Below are 7,285 nucleotides of genomic sequence, written 5' to 3' on the forward strand. Positions count from 1 at the left end.
CAAATGACCTGGAGTCGATGGTCGTTTTTTTTTCTGGCACTGTTTTGTTGACAGGGGAAAAATGCATGAAGAATTCTAAACATTCTGTTGACAACGCTTCTGATGCAAAGAACTACATTGTTATCTGGCAGAACAAAAGGCATGACATTAGTCACTGGCAAATTTCCCAGCTATATAGGGTGAAAAAACTGTATAAGGTGAAAAATGCACTCATCCCTACCAATATACCTTAACCCCTGCATGCAGGTTAGTACTTTTTCCTTTTAAACCTTTTATGTTTGTTTGTTTTAGCATAGGATAAGGCTATAAGTGGATTAGCAACATAGGAAAAACTGCTATGCAGATGGAACAACCTTTTATATAAGGAAAGATAAGATTACATTTTAAGGGGCATTTGTTATGGGCAGGGCAGGGTGAAAATTGCAGAAAACACTGTCCACTCTAAACTGTAGTTCAAGGCCTCACTATATCTGAACAGGTTTCTGTTTATTCAGCCAAAATGACTGATAAGTCTTAAATGGAAGTCTGCTCAACCCCCTAAAAAATACAATAGTAGTCCCCTTGTATGAACTAACATATTTTTAAAGAGACTGTCCAAACATTTTTTAGAAGGTTTGGTCCCCTCCTTATCAGCTCAAAACATGCTGAATACATAGAATACTTCCCACCCCTAAATCTTCCCCTTTTAAGAAACAACAGTATGTACTGTAATTTGGAAAAATTGGTTTTATAGTTGTCATTATAGACAGGTATTGTAAGATGCGCCGGGAGAATTAATCTTTTTCTTACCTCCCGGTGCGCCTCTCTACATGTGCACAGGCGCGCACTTCCTCCTTGATACTAATTTTCGCCAGTGCCTGACGCTGGGCGATCTGATGCTGCCGTCATGACGCTGGGAGTCATGAAGTCACCAAACAGCACCAAATTCAAACTTTGGCACCAAACTTCCCATAAAAGCCTGATTCGCCATTTTCTAAGTGCCTAAGCTAGGTTTCAGTTCACTGTTCCTGCTCAAGCATATATTTGTATTGCATCTGGTTTTGACTCCTGCCTGACTTTTTGACTACGAATTCCTGCCGCCTGCCATGAAATCTTCCCCTATTTTGACTATGTCTCTTCGAAAATCCTTGCCGGTACCTCGTTTACGAACTTGTCTCTAGCCACGCACACCCTTATTGATTTTCTGCAGCAGAAAGCCCGGGGCCCCAAAAGGCCGTCGGTGAACACCGGAGACCACATGGTTAACCTGTGCATCCGAGTGTACCCCTCACTTTGCAAGGTTCGTACAACGAGACACCTTGCATCACTGAATCTTGTGGTAACTTAAATGTATTAGACTTTCCATGACTTTGATGCCAGCTACTGTTTGCTGTTATTTCCACTTTGTTGTTAGTTGGAAGTAAATGTTAAATTTCAATAAAAATAACTTGTAAAAAAATGTAGTGCAAAGGTGTGTTTACATTGTGAATGCAATGCTGCCTTATACTTTCCTCACCCACAGTTATGCCCTGAATTCATTTGCTTGCTGAATAAGCATAAAGGGGCATGATTATTTTACACCCCTTAGTTCTCTAGCACTTGCAATTGGTGTATTAATAAATGAATCCCTAATACATACATTATAAAGATCAAATTTATAGGAAAATTGAAACATTTTGCAATTTTTTTCCTTTACACATAGATAAAATATATTTTTATATAGTTAATATTTATTTTATATATAGGGGTTCTGTATGTATAATGAAATTTATTATTCAATCTAAGGTGTAGAGATTCAAATTACAGAAAGATCTATTATTCAGAAACTCCCAGGTCCCATGCATTCTGTATAATGGATCTATACCTGTACATCTACCTGGTTAGTATAATCATTGATATATAACACTACAATAAATTCTCTTTTCCCATTTTTATGCATATACATGTAATGACTGTTGTAGATAGTATGCTTTTCATGCTCATTAACATATAACTACATCAATTGCATGCTTGTCTGGCTTTACAGCTTTCACAATTAGGTATGCCAAAGCAATACATAATATACCTTTTTAAATTTTAGATTTTTCTTTCAGCTGCAAAGAGCCTTAGCACCATTAAACATGGGAACATTAAGTGCAGTGGCAGTGGGAAAAATCCAAACTCAAATTCGAGATTTATCATACCATTCGATAACTTGACCGTTGATATATCTGCCCCCAAGTATCTATGCAACAGCCTCTACACAATAAATCATTTACCTGTTTAAATGGGTCACATGATAAAAGTAACAAAAGCAAAGTACAGCTAGTTATGAGGAACACCTAATTTGACTTACTTGTTCAAAACATAGGAAAATGTATATCATTACAGTAAATTGATATTAAAAAGTGTATGCCAATCACATATCTTTATAAAACTTATAGTCAATATGCAACATGTCTGTTAAGGCCATTATATTTTGTGTAGTTGTCTCTACATCTGCATAATCAAACATCAGTTAGGAGTTCTGACATTTAATACAACTTTGGTACATTTTTTACCATCAATCATTGTATTTTAAATGTGTTAATGTACTTTATCCTTTTCATAACACTAAGGTCCCAGTTTAGAAGGTGTGATGCCTAAGGTTCTTTTGTGCAGCCCTAATCTTTTGATGTAAAATATGCAGAGTTAATCTTAAAATTACAAGTTTACCTTGATGACTGGTTGCTTGGGCAATTGCCTATAATCTTTTAGGTAAATGGAAGTAATGTATTTCATGCTGCTGTAAATTATAAAATATAAAGAAATGATTAGAGGTTATTAGAATGGATGGTTCAAAATTTCATGTTATTCTAAACCATACATTATTTGAATTACTGAATACCTTGCTTTGTTATTCATTTTTTCTTTTTTGTTACTTTAGCAGTATTCATTTTCCTCCAGCTGATCTTTAAATAATACATAATTAGGATCTCTCATGGTATATGAGAGCACACCTCAACGTACTGAGTTTTTTTTTTACAGTAATACTATTTCTTCTATAATAAATGCTGCCATGTGTTCTGTTTTTTTTCAAAAACTAGCTGCATTCTGCTTTCTTTGCAACCAATTAATGTATGTATGTTACAGTTCAATGATTCAAGGGAATTTGGAACTCAAAATATAGAGAAGCATCAAAATCTTTCAGCCAGTGGTTGCCATGGTATCTTATGTGGCAAAATATAGTGGATTTGACAACTCTTGTTTCATACAATAATTTTGTTTAAGAACTTTTAGGTCTGCAAGGAAATTGATAAATTGACTGTCAACATGGCAAATTCATTTCTGATTATATACCGTATACCAATGGATGGTGTTTTCTGGTTGAGGTTGACATTTTAAAGAAAATGCAATGTTAAAATAGAGCTTTGGATTATTATGCTAAAAAAAACAGTAAAAGGTATGTATAGTACTGCATGGCAAATGCATGTTGCAGTTCAATGTTTCAAGGGAATTTTGAACTGAAAATATTGAAACCTCCTAAACATCACTCAGGGGGTACTGGGTCTGAATGCATTCATTGAAGCCCCTTTTTGCTTTGGGCACCATCATAACAAAAATTTTGAGGCACATTTATCAAAGGTCGAATTTTGAATTCATGTGAGTTTTTAAAAACTCCCCTTAACTCCCATAAATTAAAAATTTTACCAATCAAATTGGTATTAATAAAATCAAATTTTTTAAACTCAGACTCAATTTGATTTTTTCTGTGAAAAAAATTAGAATGTCAGGAAGGCTGCAAACAACTCAAAATAGATCCATGGAACTCTCCCACTGACTTAAACAGAAATTTGGCAGGTTTTAGGTGGTGAATAGTCAAATTGAGATCTTAAAGGGCCAGAGTATGATAAATAATGAAAATGGAATTCTAATTTTTTTTAAAAAATGCAAATCGAATTTGAATAACTCCCTAGTCTAATTTGACAGTTTTGACCATACATAAATTTGAAATTCAAATTTTAAATTGATCCTTGATAAATATGCCCCGTGTGTTTCCATTTTCATCTGCAAAGTTTAACACCCAATCTGGACAGAAGAGTCATTAACACTGTCTGGGCTGTACCTCAATAACTCCTTAGTGGAGGGAAGGACTACCCAATTCTATCCTGATTATTAAGCAGCTTGCAAAGACTCATTTGTGTCATTTAATGACTTCGCTGGGTATGCTTTTTTCCAGTTCTATAACCCCAGATAACAGAACACTTACAAAAAACTTAGTAAAAAAATACATACCATATAATGGTAAAATAGGGCATGATCAAACTTTTTAACGGTTTAATAGCTTGTAGATTTTAGCGATTTATACCTTACTAGACATTAAACCTACAGTATTAGCTAGGGAAGGTAAATACCAAGACCACAGTCTGGTAGTCTGACTTCTTCATCTTTGTGGTGTCCCAAAGGTTAAAAAAAATTAGATAGTTCTTATGGGAAACTTCCTTTTCTTATTTCAACTTAATTATTGCACTGCACTTTATTGAATTGGGGAAATTCCTTCTTATCTATTTAATTACTACTCAATCCTTCAGTGGGGTGAAGTTTCACTTCTAAATAATGGAAATAATTTATGTAGGCACAATTATTTACATAGTCTAAAGGAAATCTGTTTGGACAATAGTTAATGAATTCATTGTCATCTTGGAATTAATTCAATATTATTAATTAATTGGTTGATTTAAGAAAAATGAATTCATTATTATTACAAAATTAATTTTGTATATTTAATTAATTTACTATTTGATTGATTAGTGCAAATTCACTGATAAAAATCTGTTCACTCATTACAGTAAAACATTTGGAAATTAATTGTATTGATATTGAAATTGATCAGTCTTTGACAAAAAATAAGTGAATATGGGGTACTTTTTCTGTATACTTTATTTACCTAACCATGTCAGGTAAAGCTATCAATACAATAGCTTTTAGTCCAAACAAATCAAATGTAGGTAAAGTTGATAATGTTGATAAGTTCAGTACAAGGTTATGCACTTTGGTAGAAATAACAAAAATGTGAGTTTTACACTAAGGGGGTTATTTATCAAAGTCCAACTTTATCTCAATATTTTCTGCTACAAACTCCGATCAAATACGCTCAGGTTTTTTAAGCTTATGTATTGTTACGCTTATTTATTGTTACATTGTCCCGAAAATTTGCTTTGTGGGAAAAAAACAATTTTTCAGATTTTTCCATCCAATTTTCACGATTTTTTTTGGAATTTTCACCTGAAAAATCATTGGGACGTCTCCCATTGACTTATATGCAACCTTGATCGGTCTGAGATGGCAGATATTCAGATTCTGACTTTTCCATCCTCGGGGTTTAATAAGGGGGTTATTTAGCAAAGTCCGAATTTATCTCAATAAGAGGGTTATTTTTCAAAGTCTGAATTTATCTCAATATTTTCTACTACAAACTCAGATCAAATATGCTCAGGTTTTTACGCTTATTTATTGTTACGCTTATTTATTGTTATATTGTCCCGAAAATTTGCTTTGCGGGAAAAAAACTATTTTTCAGATTTTTCCATCCAATTTTCACGATTTTTTTGGAATTTTCATCCGAAAAATCATTGGGAATTCTCCCATTGACTTATATGCAACCTCGATCAGTCTGAGATGACAGATATTCAGATTCTGACTTTTCCATCCTCTGGGTTTAATAAATCATACATTTTTCGTGATTTTTGCATTTGGAGTTTTGTTAATAACCCCCTATATGGTAGGTCCCTTGTAAGGCTTCACATTGAGAATTCAGTGCAGTTTTGGAATCCAGGCCTTAACAAGGATATTAATGAGTTAGAGAGTGCATAGTGCAGAGATATGCAGTTAAACTGGTGAAAGGGATGGAGGTTTCAAATTATGAGGGTAGAATGTCAAGGTTGGCATTGCTTTCTTGAGAAAATGTGCCTGAGAGGGGACATGATTATTCTTTACAAGGACATTATACAGAGATGGGATTTGTTTTCCCATAGAAAAGATCAATGCACCAGAGGACACTCCTCCTAGATTAGAGGAACAGAACTTTCATTTGAACATATATATATATGTATATACAGTATACACACAGTATACACAGACCTATCTACCTATCTATACAGGAATACAGGCTGTGCACATCCATTGCCAATTTATGATTCGCTATTTAAACAGTTTATATTGTTGGAATGTGACAAAATTGTTTTTAATAGACATGTTTTTAATGTTATCACAAATATTTCTTTTTGGTTTTTATATACACATGTATAGTATATCTCATCAAACTTTTTAGAATCATGCTCAGAAATAATAGATTATTTATGCACATATTTATTATCATAGTGTTAACACTTAACATGTTAATGACACTAGTCACTTTGAACAGAAATAATTAGCATGCTACCAGCACCAGTCACTTTGAAAAAAATACATTTTCTGATATGTACACAGCAGTCACAAGATGGTATTGATGTCACTTCCTTTTGATGGGTATTTATGGGGATTTGGAATATGAGCATGGTTGCCATGAGGAAGGTCCCTGCTTGGATCGAGACGTCACGTCGGCTATTCATGCAAATGTGAATACACCTTAACTTTGATGCATAAATATCCCGGTTTGGCTGGTCTTTATTGGAATATTTGAACTATTTACCGTGCACCAGGGGCAAGCCATATAAGCGGAGTGCTGCCTTTGTGAAGATAGTTAACACTCTTTACAGATTGGCAAGCACCTGCATTTCATCCTGATACGAGTTTCAATCTTATTACTTTTTACTTCATTGTGGATAACTATAGGTTTTCACGTACATTGAGATTGCATTTTAAACATGAAAAGGGAAATATAGCAAATTGACAATGGGAGTGCCATTAGATTTAGAGCCAAAAGTGATTTCAACCAGGCCACAAACAATGCATCCTTATGTACATTTTCACGCATAGATGCAGCAGTACCAGATTTCTCACAACAATTACATAACAGGGGGATCCTCACCAAGAAGGAACGTATGGCCCTAAAAGGACTACGTGAGATTTCAAATAAAATTGTTAAAGGGATACTGTCATGGGAAAAAAATAATTTTCAAAATGAATCAGTTAATAGTGCTGCTCCAGCAGAATTCTGCACTGAAATCCATTTCTCAAAAGAGCAAACAGATTTTTTTATATTCAATTTTGAAATCTGACATGGGGCTAGACATATTGTCAATTTCCCGGCTGCCCCAAGTCATGTGACTTGTGCTCTGATAAACTTCAATCACTCTTTACTGCTGTACTGCAAGTTGGAGTGATATCCCCCCTCCCTTTCCCCCCC

This window comes from Xenopus laevis, chromosome 5S, assembly GCF_017654675.1.
Source record: "Xenopus laevis strain J_2021 chromosome 5S, Xenopus_laevis_v10.1, whole genome shotgun sequence".
Lineage (NCBI taxonomy): Eukaryota > Metazoa > Chordata > Amphibia > Anura > Pipidae > Xenopus > Xenopus laevis.